Here is a 16,745-nt window from a genome sequence, read left to right on the forward strand (position 1 = left end):
TGAGTATAGGCAATCTGTCATTCACAGGTTCGAAATTTGCAACCGATTTAAGGATCTTGGTTCTAACAGCAAACGCGGTTCCAAGCATCACAGCTTTGCTCTTGAAAAATCGGTAGCCTTCGGATTCAAAAATCTCTTCATCTGGGTACCTTGTTTCCTGTAGTGCCATTATGGATATCTGATTTTCGTGAAGAGCTTTGGTGAGGGTTTTCAGTTTGCCAGTTTGTGTAAGTGAATTTATGTTGAAAGTTGCTAGAAAGGTTTTAGATTTTGGCCTCAGTTTTTGACTCTTCAGGGTACACCGAGACGCTCCGACTCGTCTCTTGCATGATGTCGAGTCTCCCCCAGAATCCGAACGAGACTCGTGCGCCGTGGCGTTTACGACGAGGAATTTATCCGAAGATGTACCCCCTGGGGTATGTTTCTTGAAATGTCGTGCCATCATGTTTTTTTGACTTGACTTTGCTTTGGACGGGTACCCATCCTTTTACAACTAGGATTGTTAGCCCTAGAGGTTGCCTCAAGATGTTTTCTGGTTTCTGGTCATTTACCAGTCTTCGCCGTAACCCTGGCAAGGGACCAGTTTTTTATTGTTTTCACGGTGGTATTTTATTTGCCTACTACCCTCTGACTCTGCTGGCGGCAGAGCCAGCGAGCTTCCCCAATTCCAATGGGACGAGCCCGATGGAGGTAACCGGTAAATCCCCACACGGGTATTATTATTATTATTATTATTATTATTATTATTATTATTATTATTATTATTATTATTATTATTATTAAACCTATCAGAGGTTAGCCACTTCTGAAAATTGTCGGCCCGAGCTTAACTACCTTCCAGCATCAAATAAGACCACGAATGTGATTTAAACGAAGGGATGAATTCTGTCACGATATCGCCAATATAATTAATATCTATATTGTCGAGGATATGACACCTGCAAAGAGAAATTTAATTAATTCGAGGATGTTAAATTAGACTATTTCTCTGCTTTTCCTTTCTGGTCTTGGGTATAGCAACCTTTATTCGGTTGCTTCTTCTGCTTCGTAGCCCGGAGGTTTGTTTTTAAACTCGACGTTTTGTAAATGTATCATCTTGATCTCTTGAAAGAAAGTTTCTTACGGGGTCAAGATCCTGTCTTGCCGGTGTTTATGTAGCTGTACGAAGATGCAAGTAAGAGTTTGGCAGTTTGGCGATCAACAAAGCAGCGAGAAGAGAGGTGTTCGGTGAAGACAGAGTTCACGGTGAATTGAATATAACCTCTATAATACTTAGTTGTGTCGTAGGTGGAAAGACAAACGAACATTCCAAATTGTTAAGTCGCCATCCGGAACTACCAGGTAGGTGGTTTGGTGATAGCCGACTCGCCGAGTGTGTAAACTTCCCTTTTAAGAATAGGTACCATATTTACCGTTCTGCTTGTTCTTCTTCACATTTACACCTTCTTTGTGAAAACATGCTTTATTCTTTCATTTCCATTTGGATTTGACTATCGCTCACTCGATCAAGTTACAAACTAACACTTGCTTTCGCAATTTACTGGATAAATTAATAATTCCGACTGAAATTCTTAACTATGGGTTTATCTGACTTCTAAACAAGCATTGACTTCTTTATCTAAAGAATGTTACTTTTTAAATGTACCCTTGTCCCAGTAAAAGAAACAGAAAAATGGCATAATTAACCTTCTGCTAGCAGCAGTACCGGTATATACAATGCAGTTATTTATTCATGAATGTGCTGTTCTTAAAAGGGAGTTTGAAACACTGATCCAGTCACCAAACTACCTGGCTTCTGGCTTCATTTACGTTTGTCACCCAGGTGGCAACAGTTTCCCTAGTCTTTTTGTTAAAATGAAGGGTTTATTATATGGTATTTATAGTTCATAATGCAGTCACTTATCAGCTTACCGTGCAAGATATACTTGTTAGTTTGGTTCATGGAAACAAAAGAGTATCGTACTGTAGATGGCACATGAAAAGTGTTCATGAATATTACTATCAAAGGGAAGAGAAAGGTCCACCTATTCAATACCATAAGCTTAATATCGTGTCGTATATAATCACCGATCAGTTCATCCCTACCTATGCGTCCCTCCTCACACATCCCTTCTCCAAGTCCTGCCATCATAAGCTATACTTCTGCTCCCCCTTAACAGTCAGTCTGGTGTTGGTGTTCTTGCCAAGTGCACACAATTTGTGAGAAACATAGGGGTGAGTCCGATATAGCTGTATGTTAATCTTGATCTTCAAGCTTCCCTTCTTTTCCCAATAATTCACTTAAAATATTATCTTTTTCAGACATTCACTTCAGACCAAATTAAACAGTAGATCACTACATCTCATGAAAGGAACACTTATTCAACTTGTGAATGTCCCCTTCAAGCTACATATAAACCATTACTTGTATTACTATTCAATTATGTCTTATTGATTAAGGTATTATACAACTCTGAATTTACAATCTTATATTTCACAGCTAAAGAATCAATATAGCTTTTCCAGCTCAGTGTCATTACATTTGTTTCATAATCATAACAAATATTGATTCTGAGATAATTCTTTACTTCACCTAAATCTTTATCCTAAATCTCTGTAACAATAGATTCTTAATGTTTTTTCTTTCCTTTAACAACAAATTAGCAAGTAATCAACAAATATAACTAAGTATATCACATCATTTCCATCTTGCACCACATAAAGAAATGTTATATTTAAAGAATGTCCCACAAACGCTCCCATTACTCAAAGTCAGAGGCCCTCCTGTAGTCGTCAAAGTACAAGAATGTCTTGACTCCGATGTCTTATTTAAATACCTGATCACCTCGCAGTCAGTATGCCTCCTACATGTTATTACCACCTTCTCCATACTGTTCTGCGCTTCTGCTTTTCTTAACATGTATCTTAACCTAATAATTCCTGGGTAACACTATACCCTGGGTCTCTTTCCTCCGCATAGTTTTCCTCATGCCTAAAAATAGAACCGCCCACAATCAGCACCTCAGCCCTCTCTAGATCCATTCCTCTCTTTTAACTTTCCAGGTCCTTACAGAACTTACTGCATCCTCCCTTCTCTCCCTCCATGGCCCTCTTCCTTTCCTCTACAGTCCCTTTCCTTATGACATCTCTAGAGGAGAACAGGATGCAAGGATAACCATTATATTATCTTATTTGTTCAACTACGGCTATGAGTCACTTGCGGGTTTAGTGGTCAAATTGTTCATTTAGAAGCTATGTTGCCTACCTCAAGCTACTTATTTTATTACTGATCAAATATGGGTGCTTAAAGGAAACAAATATCGGCCTAATAACTCTGACATTAATTTACTGTAGTATTCTGTACATAATAATACTTGTATGGGCCCAGCTACCATGTACTGAAATTTTGATTTAACGTCATCTATACTGCCTGCATGTCAATTTTGTTTTCCTATTTTACTCTACCAGGTGGCAGAGTACTGGATCTCTTTATGTGGTCTATAGTTGAGATTTTCTATTAATTTTGTTGCGTGAACTCCAATTGTAGACAATGAAGAGCCTGATTATTCGAGGATGACTTGGACAACATCACCATAGTAATAAAACTTGCATCAACTGTATTGCCTGCGTGCCCATTGGTCTGGGTTGTTTAAGTCTGGCCATTGGTCTGGGTTGTTTAAGTCTGGCCTTTGGACTGGTGCACTTAGACCATTGGTCTGCAGGTACATTTCTGACATGTAGCTGCTGGGGTTCCGTAGCTTTCGACTCATTCATTCATTAAATATCATAAAAAGAAAGAAAGGTTCCACCTAATTACTACTTATTTATGATCACATGTATGATGGAATATCACATGTATAATAGGACTGGTTTTGACCTCTTACAAGGTCATCCTCAGCTACATTACAATCCTATGTTTGCATTTTGTATTATGCCTCATTCCTAAAAGCTTTATGACATGTTCTGAAATTTAACAACATATGTTGATTACACTTTTGTTAAGAGTTCCAATGTTACGATATAGCTAAAATTATGACAAGTTAAATACTCTTATTACATAATATAATGACCCAATATACACATGTAATCATAATAAAATGGATTTGTCTTTTCTTTCTAATGCATAATGTAAGAATAATTTACCATAGGCTTTTGCCTATCCAGTTAAAACAAGTTCCATCTTATAAATGTTTAGTCATATATGAGGTGATCTTTGTTGATATTTGTGAATATTACAATAGTAAATTAGCAGTAAAATATGCCAGTCAAGTGTAAGTATGCTAATGGCTCAATAAAATATATTACTTATCTACATTAAAATATTAGCTAACATGGTTGAACGTGCTTAAATGCTCTTTTGAAAGTCTAAAATAGTTGATAGCAATAAATCTTGCATTGTTTTGTGTTACATATTACATAGAAATAATGTGAAATTTGCCCATTATACAAACATATAAACACATTAAAGTATTTAAAACATTGCAAGGTATGCTTAGACGCAAATGTCTGTTTGTAGTTTAAAATAACAAGTGACAGCACATTCTTATGTTGTTTCAAAAAGACTGATGGACATGCAAGTTAAAAGTCTGAATTTGCATAAGCCTTAGCCGATACACTTTGTGTAAAACTCAACCACTTTATCTTTCTAATTTTGTTTTCGTGACTTGAACCTGGCTTGTTTGACTTGGCTGATGTTCTGGAAATTGTTCAATTTGAATGACAAGGTCGTAATTGTTGGTCGCTCTTTCCTTTCTTATGATGTTGGTGTTAATAAATGTCTGTAAGTCAAAATAAACGAATTAGAAATTTTGAATATAAGTTGCGTACTATTGTATGAGTTCTGAAATAATCTACTTACTGTTGTGGAGTGGTTGAGATGTATGCTGCTTGGTTGTCTGTCGCGTATTGTATCTCGTACTTCTGGTGTTGGTGTCGCCTGTTGTGAGTGGGGGAAGCTTCGGCGTGTGTATGGGCAGAGCCATGTATGTCCGCTGTCTGCGCTATAGCTTGCGTATGATGTTGTTTGTTGACTAATCTGAGGTAATCCTTCTTTATGATGGGAATAATCTTATTAAATAAAATATTAGTTTTCTCAGTTATTTCATTAATATTGTAATTGGGGTTTGTATATTGATCAAATGTTATGTACGGTTCTTCGTTTATATTAAGCAAAGGACCTTTAGGATTTGTATTTAATATTTTCAAATCATTACCTATATCTGTGAATTTATGCTTGTACTCGTGCATGTGCTGACCTATTGCAGAAAAATGATTATGCTTGATGGCATTGACATGTTCATTATATCTGTTCGCAAAATTTCTACCAGTACGCCCTTATGTAACTTGTAAAGCAGTTATTACAATAAACTCCTGACTGAAGATATTTATTAATACTGTCAACTGTCTTGGTGTTATGTATGCTGTGCCTACTATTACGTGTAGTTCTGAAAGCTATTTTAAGATTATGCTTTTTAAAGATATTAGTTAGAGAATATATATTCGTGTTATTAAAAGTGAAAGTTGCATAATCTTTCTTGGGTTGATCTAGTTTTACCAGTGTAGTTTTGGTTCAAGATTTGATCTTTCGAATAATGGAATAAATCATTTCTTTTTATAACCATTTTTTCTGGCTATTTCGTGAATTAGTTGTAGCTCATCGTTAAGGTCAGTTTTAGATAACGGTATACTAAATGCTCTATGAATCATGGTATGGTATGCAGGTCTTTTATGGGAATTAGGGTGAATGGAGTCCGTTTTTATAGTGTTTATTGTATGAGTAGGTTTGCGGTAAATTTTGGAGGTCAGGTGTTTTTCGTGCCTAGTAATCGCCAGATCAAGATAGTTTAGCTGACAGTTATTCTCGGATTCTTTAGTAAATTGTATATGCATGTCTATGGCATTTATTTTGTTCAATACAGTGTTATCGTTAGTTGTTCTGTTGTCGATGATGACGAATACGTGATCAACAAATCTGCACCAGAAAAAAATTCCGTCTATTTTTGCAAAGTGATGTGTATTCTAAGTGATCTTTGTAAATTTCTGCTAGTATGCCGGACGCGGGAGACCCCATCGGTAAACCTGCTTGCTGATAAATTGTATCATGAAACCTAAAATAGTTGTTATTAACTGCAAATTCAAGTAACGTCATGAATTCTTCAATTTCTAAGGTACTTAATCTGCTGTAAGTTTTGAGATTGGTTCTAATTATATTTAAAGTTTTTTTAGTAGGGATGTTTGGATACATATTAGTTATATCGTAAGAGGCTATGGAGTGGTAATGTTCTAACTGTAAATCTCTTGTTTTATTACAGAAGTCTATTGAATTACGTATGCTTTTATTAGCTTGAAAAAATTATGGTTTTAAATTTTTTAAAATATATTTAGAAAGCTTATATGTAGGACTAGATCTGTAATTTATTATGGTTCTCATCGGTGTGTTTTCTTTATGAATTTTAGGAGGAGCTTTTGCATTCGGTAGCTGGGGGTTCATTGTTATTAGATTATTTGCTTCAGTTTCGGTTAGCAAAAACGTGTGTTTTTGAGTAAGCTTTTTAGGTTTCTTTGTATTGTGTTATTGGGATCCTTGCGTATAATACGAAACGTATCATTGTTGAAACACTCTTTGTTTTTTGAATGTATTCATCCTTGTAAATAACTACTGTTGTATTTCCTTTGTCAGCTTTTGTTATATGGAGATTATCTTGCCTGACTTTGTTCTTAAGACTATTTGTATGTGTTTTGTTCGCTTTATTATTAGAGAAGCTACCTTTTACTTTGCCAACGTATTGTGGTCGTTTTTTTGCTATATTGTGCCTGACTTCTTCTCGTATTTCATGTGGAATTCTTTGTATAGCTAATTCTTTTTCTGTTACAGCGGTTGTGATGTTCTGTAATATTGAGGTGTTGCCCCAATTATGTTTAGGTCCTTTGCTTAATATTTCATTTTCTGCTTTGCTGAACGTAGTGTTCGTAAGGTTTTTGACAGGTTTTAAAGTCTCTAGTTTTTTATTTAAGGTATTCTGCTTTTTTATGGCCAAATTTTCTATTTTCTTATTTGTGACATGCTGGAAGTGATCCCAATAGCTGCATGGTAGTTCTTGGGACACTTTCAAGTGTAGGGGATATAGTGTATTATTCTAGTACTGTTTTTTACGATAGAAAAATTTGATTTCGGTTTTTATCCAAATTCTATTAGTTTTTCTCAAGGTATCACGTGTTTGCTTGGTGTTTCTGTGTTTATTATTATATATATTTAAAAACTTTGGAGTTAAGTCATAAGCGAGGCATTCTTTTTAAAATGCAATATTCTTAGTTGTATTCATGAATTTGATTCTAATATTCCTATATTTGTACGCATCATGCTTTGCCTGGTTGGCGCTAATATCTTGATTTATAAATTTCATTTTTGTTCCGTATTGATAGCCACCAAATATCATTAAAAGAAAGAAAGGTTCCACCTAATCAGTACTTATTTATTATCACATCTATGATGGGATATCACATGTATAATAGGACTGGTTTCGACCTCTTACAAGGTCATCCTCAGCTACATTACAATCCTATGTTTGCATTTTGTATTATGCCTCATTCCTAAAAGCATTATGACATATTCTGAAATTTAACAACATTATGTTGATTAGACTTTTGTTAAGAGTTCCAGTGTTACAATATAGCTAAAATTATGACAAGTTAAATACTCTTATTACATAATATAATGACCCAATATACACATGTAATCATAATAAAATGGATTTGTCTTTTCTTTCTAATGCATAATGTAAGAATAATTTACCATAGGCTTTTGCCTATTCAGTTAAAACAAGTTCCAATCTTATAAATGTTTAGTCATATATGAGGCGATCTTTGTTGATATTTGTGAATATTACAATAGTAAATTAGCAGTAAAATACGCCAGTCTAGTGTAAGTATGCTAATGGCTCAATAAAATATATTACTTCTTGTTGTTGGAGTCATCAGTCCATAGACTGGTTTGATGCAGAACTCCATGCCACCCTATCCTGTGCTAACCTTTTCATTTCTACGTAACTATTGCATCCTACATCTGCTCTAATCTGCTTGTCATATTCATATCTTGGTCTACCCCTACCGTTCTTACCCCCTACACTTCCTTCAAAAACCAACTGAACAAGTCCTGGGTGTCTTAAGATGTGTCCTATCATTCTATCTCTTCTTCTCGTCAAATTTAGCCAAATCGATCTCCTCTCACCAATTCGATTCAGTATCTCTTCATTCGTGATTCGATCTATCCATCTCACCTTCAGCATTCTTCTGTAACACCACATTTCAAAAGCTTCTATTCTCTTTCTTTCTGAGCCAGTTATCGTCCATGTTTCACTTCCATACAATGCCACGCTCCACACGAAAGTCTTCAAAAACATCTTTCTAATTCCGATATCAATGTTTGAAGTGAGCAAATTTCTTTTCTTAAGAAAGCTCTTCCTTGCTTGTGCTAGTCTGCATTTTATGTCCTCCTTACTTCTGCCATCGTTAGTTATTTTACTACCCAAGTAACAATATTCATCTACTTCCTTTAAGACTTCATTTCCTAATCTAATATTTCCTGCATCACCTGCCTTCGTTCGACTGCACTCCATTACTTTTGTTTTGGACTTATTTATTTTCATCTTGTACTCCTTACCCAAAACTTCATCCATACCATTCAGCAACTTCTCGAGATCTTCTGCAGTCTCAGATAAAATAACAATATCATCGGCAAATCTCAAGGTTTTGATTTCCTCTCCTTGGACTGTGATTCCCTTTCCAAATTTCTCTTTGATTTCCTTTACTGCCTGTTCTATGTAAACATTGAAAAGGAGAGGGGACAAACTGCAGCCTTGCCTCACTCCTTTCTGGATTGCTGCTTCTTTTTCAAAGCCCTCGATTCTTATCACTGCAGACTGATTTTTATACAGATTGTAGATAATTCTTCGTTCTCGGTATCTGATCCCAATCACCTTTAGAATCTTAAATAGCTTGGTCCAATCAACATTATCGAATGCCTTTTCTAGATCTACAAATGCCATGTACGTGGGCTTGTCCTTCTTGATTCGATCTTCTAAGATCAGACGTAAAGTCAGGATAGCTTCACGTTTTCCTACATTTCTTCTGAAGCCAAATTGATCTTCTCCCAACTCAGCTTCAACTTGTTTTTCCATTCTTCTGTAAATAATACGTGTTAAAATTTTGCAGGCATGAGATACTAAACTAATGGTGCGGTAGTTTTCACACCTGTCAGCACCGGCTTTCTTGGGAATAGGTATAACAACATTCTGCTGAAAATCGTATGGGACTTCTCCTGTCTCATACATCTTGCAGACTAAATGAAATAACCTTGCCATGCTGGTTTCTCCTAAGGCAGTCAGTAATTCAGAGGGAATGTCATCAATTCCAGGTGCCTTGTTCCTATATTACTTATCTACATTAAAATATTAGCTAACTTGGTTAAAAGTGCTTAAATGCTCTTTTGAAAGTCTAAAACAGTTGATAACAATAAATCTTGCGTTGTTTTGTGGTACGTATTACATAGAAATAATGTGAAATTTGCCCATTATACAAACATATGAACACATTAAAGTATTTAAAACATTGCAAAGTAATTCAATAGACTTCTATAATAAAACAAGAGATTTACAGTTAGAACATTACCACTCCATAGCCTCTTACGATATAACTAATATGTATCCAAACATCCCTACTAAAAAAACTGTAAATATAATTAGAACCAATCTCAAAACTTACAGCAGATTAAGTACCTTAGAAATTGAAGAATTCATGACGTTACTTGAATTTGCAGTTAATAACAACTATTTTAGGTTTCATGATACAATTTATCAGCAAGCAGGTTTACCGATGGGGTTTCCCGCGTCCGGCATACTAGCAGAAATTTACAAAGATCACTTAGAATACACATCACTTTGCAAAAATAGACGGAATTTTTTTCTGGTGCAGATTTGTTGATCACGTATTCGTCATCATCGACAACAGAACAACTTTAATGGTTATGAATTTCATGTTTTTGGTCCGTATTGAACTGAGAATAATATATAAGTAATAATAATAACAACGTAAACGTTTCCACCTTTTCAATACTAAAATATATTCACAAAATTATAAATTACACGGTACTAGTTTCGACCCATCTAGGGGTCATCATCAGCCGTATTGGAGCAAAGATCACTTTTGGCGAAATCCTAAGAAAATGTTATTTTAAAGAATAACAAGTAAAATGAGATGTTATTATGGTAATAGTTAATAATACAAGAAATATACATACTAAGAGGTTTTTAACAAAGAATAAAGTATAAATGGGGTGTTGTAAAAATTATAATCATGGAAATCAGTAAGTTCTTGTATTGAAATGACATATATAATTTTATATTATGGCTTAGGGAGAGGGCTTAAGGTGGGGCTGAAGGGTGCAGGAGAAAGTGTAATTGTCTTGGAAAAGTACCTTTGATTAAATTTAGGATTGAGTTTAGGTTGGCTGCATTATTGTTTCTGAGGAAAGTGATAAATAGATCGAAGAGTATGTTGGGTTTCTCTGAGATTTCATTGAGATTGTGACCAATACTTTAATGCCAGTCACAATCTCCATGAAATCTCAGAGAAACCCAACATACTCTTCGATCTATTTATCACTTTCCTCAGAAACAATAATGCAGCCAACCTAAACTCAATCCTAAATTTAATCAAAGGTACTTTTCCAAGACAATTACACTTTCTCCCGCACCCTTCAGCCCCACCTTAAGCCCTCTTCCTAAGCCATAATATAAAATTATATATGTCATTTCAATACAAGAACTTACTGATTTCCATGATTATAATTTTTACAACACCCCATTTATACTTTATTCTTTGTTAAAAACCTCTTAGTATGTATATTCCTTGTATTATTAACTATTACCATAATAACATCTCATTTTACTTGTTATTCTTTAAAATAACATTTTCTTAGGATTTCGCCAAAAGTGATCTTTGCTCCAATACGGCTGATGATGACCCCTAGATGGGTCGAAACTAGTACCGTGTAATTTATAATTTTGTGAATATATTTTAGTATTGAAAAGGTGGAAACGTTTACGTTGTTATTATTATTACTTATATATTAACAGAACAACTAACGATAACACTGTATTGAACAAAATAAATGCCATAGACATGCATATACAATTTACTAAAGAATCCGAGAATAACTGTCAGCTAAACTATCTTGATCTGGCGATTACTAGGCACGAAAAACACCTGACCTCCAAAATTTACCGCAAACCTACTCATACAATAAACACTATAAAAACGGACTCCATTCACCCTAATTCCCATAAAAGACCTGCATACCATACCATGATTCATAGAGCATTTAGTATACCGTTATCTAAAACTGACCTTAACGATGAGCTACAACTAATTCACGAAATAGCCAGAAAAAATGGTTATAAAAAGAAATGATTTATTCCATTATTCGAAAGATCAAATCTTGAACCAAAACTACACTGGTAAAACTAGATCAACCCAAGAAAGATTATGCAACTTTCACTTTTAATAACACGAATATATATTCTCTAACTAATATCTTTAAAAAGCATAATCTTAAAATAGCTTTCAGAACTACACGTAATAGTAGGCACAGCATACATAACACCAAGACATTTGACAGTATTAATAAATATCTTCAGTCAGGAGTTTATTGTAATAACTGCTTTACAAGTTACATAAGGGCGTACTGGTAGAAATTTTGCGAACAGATATAATGAACATGTCAATGCCATCAAGCATAATCATTTTTCTGCAATAGGTCAGCACATGCACGAGTACAAGCATAAATTCACAGATATAGGTAATGATTTGAAAATATTAAATACAAATCCTAAAGGTCCTTTGCTTAATATAAACGAAGAACCGTACATAACATTTGATCAATATACAAACCCCAATTACAATATTAATGAAATAACTGAGAAAACTAATATTTTATTTAATAAGATTATTCCCATCATAAAGAAGGATTACCTCAGATTAGTCAACAAACAACATCATACGCAAGCTATAGCGCAGACAGCGGACATACATGGCTCTGCCCATACACACGCCGAAGCTTCCCCCACTCACAACAGGCGACACCAACACCAGAAGTACGAGATACAATACGCGACAGACAACCAAGCAGCATACATCTCAACCACTCCACAACAGTAAGTAGATTATTTCAGAACTCATACAATAGTACGCAACTTATATTCAAAATTTCTAATTCGTTTATTTTGACTTACAGACATTTATTAACACCAACATCATAAGAAAGGAAAGAGCGACCAACAATTACGACCTTGTCATTCAAATTGAACAATTTCCAGAACATCAGCCAAGTCAAACAAGCCAGGTTCAAGTCACGAAAACAAAATTAGAAAGATAAAGTGGTTGAGTTTTACACAAAGTGTATCGGCTAAGGCTTATGCAAATTCAGACTTTTAACTTGCATGTCCATCAGTCTTTTTGAAACAACATAAGAATGTGCTGTCACTTGTTATTTTAAACTACAAACAGACATTTGCGTCTAAGCATACCTTGCAATGTTTTAAATACTTTAATGTGTTTATATGTTTGTATAATGGGCAAATTTCACATTATTTCTATGTAATACATACCACAAAACAACGCAAGATTTATTGTTATCAACTGTTTTAGACTTTCAAAAGAGCATTTAAGCACGTTCAACCATGTTAGCTAATATTTTAATGTAGATAAGTAATATATTTTATTGAGCCATTAGCATACTTACACTTGACTGGCGTATTTTACTGCTAATTTACTATTGTAATATTCACAAATATCAACAAAGATCACCTCATATATGACTAAACATTTATAAGATGGAACTTGTTTTAACTGGATAGGCAAAAGCCTATGGTAAATTATTCTTACATTATGCATTAGAAAAAAAAGACAAATCCATTTTATTATGATTACATGTGTATATTGGGTGATTATATTATGCAATAAGAGTATTTAACTTGTCATAATTTTAGCTATATTGTAACATTGGAACTCTTAACAAAAGTGTAATCAAAATAATGTTGTTAAATTTCAGAATATGTCATAAAGCTTTTAGGAATGAGCCATAATACAGAATGCAAACATAGGATTTTAATGTAGCTGAGGATGACCTTGTAAGAGGTCGAAACTCATCCTATTATACATGTGATAATAAATAAGTATTGATTAGGTGGAACCTTTCTTTTTTTTTATGATTTTTTCGCAGCTATCAATACGGAACAAGAATGAAACTTAGAAATCAGTCATTCATTCACGCATTCACACATTCATTTAGAAGTGCTCCCTCCACAGTTGGTGGCAGTTCCATGACTGGAAAAGAAGTTTTTTTCATTCACTCTTTCATTCCTGCAATATTCTATTCATGCATTGTGTCTGTTGAATGTGGAGGAGAACTCTGTACAGACTTATGACAAATAAATTAATGAATTTCTGACACAAGAAAATGAATTTTGTTCCTCACACTTTCAGTTTCTGATCTCTGGCACACATTGCACAACAACTGCCCTGCCTGATTGAACAGTAGATGAATTTAACTTGATCACTAGTTATTTCACACACTTCGAGTACTGAGTGGTTGCATCTCAAACACACCATGACCGGTTAAAATTGGACACATTTGTTATTTCATCAAATGTGGCCGCCCTCTGGCCAGACATGGTGTGAACTCTACCCAAAGGCGACAAAAAGTTTACGTTTATCACAGCCAGCCACTAGCTATAAAGGTTATGATCACATTTCACACATTTCAAAGTTGACAAACTTGACCATGCCGGTTCTTAATTGGTCCGGATTGACTTTTAACACATTTCCATAATCTTCTATGGGCGGTATGATGGGTCCTTGGGTAGCTTAAAGGAAGGATCTTTCATCACTGCTACATCTGGTATCACTTCATATCATTTCTGTATATTTTTACTATTTCCTACACATTGGCACCTCAATAAACTCTGTTGGGTTTGAATCCGTGATCTGCAGCCTAGGGTTGCTAACTTGCATTGGACATGTTCATTACATTAAATTTACCTGTTAATATTATTTTTAATGCCTAGTTATGGATTACATTTTGGATCTGATACCAGTACAGCTGAAGGTCTTTACTTTGAAGTTGTATCTGTTCTATGTTTATGCAGGTTTGAGAGGTTATTTTCTATTGCTGGATTTTAGAAATGTTGAAAATTCTGCACATTTCATTTAATAGTTAGAATGTATAAATAGTTCAGCCTTCATGACTCTTAGACTGTTTCATTATTCCAAATATTTCTCATGATACTCAGTTCATGGCATGTAAGGCTATACACTAAAAGGCAACTATCACCACCCTAATCACTGCTGCCAATTTGACTAGTTATATATTGGAATCTTGAGACAAACTAACCGTAGTAATGGAGTTTCCCTTAGCCAAGTAAATGATCAAACACTCTCTCTTGTCCTCACTTCAGTTCCCTTCTTGAAATTTGCTATTAATTGTCGGACTGTCGCTGTGATAATACACAATAAGAATACACAGAGGTTAAGTTTACGAACTGAACCAATGTCGTCGCAAGACAAGGTTAGCTTAATAATGAAATTTTCTTCCATTTCAACTGAATTTTTGATTGATTGATTGATTGATTGATTGATTGATTGATTGATTGATTGATTGATTTATTTATTTATTTATTTATTTATTTATTTATTTATTTATTTATTTATTTATTTATTTATTTATTTATTTATTTATTTATTTATTTATTTATTTATTTATTTATTTATTTATTTATTTATTTATTTATTTATTTATTTATTTATTTATTTATTTATTTATTTATTTATTTATTTATTTATTTATTTATTTATTTATTTATTTATTTATTTATTTATTTATTTATTTATTTATTTATTTATTTATTTATTTATTTATTTATTTATTTATTTATTTATTTATTTATTTATTTATTTATTTATTTATTTATTTATTTATTTATTTATTTATTTATTTATTTATTTATTTATTTATTTATTTATTTATTTATTTATTTATTTATTTATTTATTTATTTATTTATTTATTTATTTATTTATTTATTTATTTATTTATTTATTTATTTATTTATTTATTTATTTATTTATTTATTTATTTATTTATTTATTTATTTATTTATTTATTTATTTATTTATTTATTTATTTATTTATTTATTTATTTATTTATTTATTTATTTATTTATTTATTTATTTATTTATTTATTTATTTATTTATTTATTTATTTATTTATTTATTTATTTATTTATTTATTTATTTATTTATTTATTTATTTATTTATTTATTTATTTATTTATTTATTTATTTATCACAAGATACAGCTATACTGATCACATTTCACTTGTACTGTCAACAGACTAATTAACAAATGTAAACATTCATGAAAAAATATAACAAACATGACAAAAGATAACAACAGCCTACTAATAATAACTGTCCAATTCGAAAACCATGATGTCCTTGTTCATAGTCAAGTTGTCGTGGGTCAAGATAGCGGTATAACCGCTTCACATCAACTTATGCTTAAGGGACAATTTACACCCCTCTTGAATCTACTTTTGTCTGAAGTTCTATCAAGCTCTTGCCTTCTATTAATATTGTTAAAGAATGTTGGGAGGCAGATTAGGAAAGATCATTGAAGTATTGTGTGCTGTGTGTGGGGACTGTGGAGAAAGTCTTTGTTTCTGGTGGAGCGGGAAGAAACACGGAGAGAGAAGAGTGAGACGAGGTGTTCCAAGTGGTAGTGCCCATTTATGATGCTGTGGAGGAAACTCAGATCACCTGATGTGCAGCGGTGACACATTTATTGCCCTTAATACCTGCTGCATAGACAGATTTCTGAGCTTTTCATTTCTGTTCCTAACAATTACAGCAAAGATGGGCACTGCTCAGTCTAACTGGTGAATATTGGACGCGGAGGCTGTTGTCCAAATTGGAGAGCAGTAGTTCAAGAGAGGTTGAATAATTGTGAGGAAGAAATGATGAAGAGCAGTGGAATCAGAAATTTCTGTGAAGTACTAGAGAATGCGTTGTAATTTCATAGTCTTAGTTGGGTCTTAAATTGTAATTTTTTATCAAATATTATACCTAAGTCATGCTCTTACATAACTATGGTGATGGGCTTGTCGAGTAGGCAATATGATGATATAGATGTTGATTCCCATAGGGAATCAGAAATATTTGTTCCGAATGAGTAAATTTATAATACCAATATAAATGGTCCGTTATTGGACATTATAAATTTTCCAGCTAACTCATTCCTGGTTGCCAGCGTTTCGCCCCCGTGTGCTAGGCTGGGCTCATCAGTTGGTACCTAGCACACCTACCAAGACGCTGGCTAGTGCATACCGTGGAGGCCACTGCGTAGGCTAATTGTAGCCACCGGCAGTGCCAATGAACTATGAAAGACTTTGTCCCACTACCAAAAATTGATGCCTGCTTGGCCATCAGATGATATAGATGTTGATTCCCATAGGGAATTATTATTATTATATTATTAGTATTATAGGCAATATGATGTCAGTAAAGGATATTTACATAGCGTTATGGTCATGTGGCTGCATTTTTGTACAGCAGCAGTTCGAGAGAATGCCAAGTGAGGGTTGTAGAAGAGCTGCATCTCCTGGATTCCTGATCTCCCTAAGAATCTTGCAGTCGTCAGCATAAAGTAGGGTAT

The 16,745-nt window shown here is 33.7% G+C and overlaps 1 long non-coding RNA gene across 1 annotated transcript in view; it reads left to right on the forward strand.

Annotated features, from left to right (window-relative positions):
• The first annotated feature begins 1,135 nt into the window (after positions 1–1,135).
• Positions 1,136–16,745, forward strand: part of LOC136885252 (uncharacterized) — a 42,295-nt gene continuing 26,685 nt past the window's right edge. Inside the window, exon 1 of the long non-coding RNA XR_010861520.2 lies at positions 1,136–1,245. This is a non-coding gene — a long non-coding RNA (uncharacterized lncRNA). The remainder of the gene's footprint in view (positions 1,246–16,745) is intronic.

The sequence above is a fragment of the Anabrus simplex genome, chromosome 14, assembly GCF_040414725.1.
Source record: "Anabrus simplex isolate iqAnaSimp1 chromosome 14, ASM4041472v1, whole genome shotgun sequence".
Taxonomy (NCBI): Eukaryota; Metazoa; Arthropoda; class Insecta; order Orthoptera; family Tettigoniidae; genus Anabrus; species Anabrus simplex.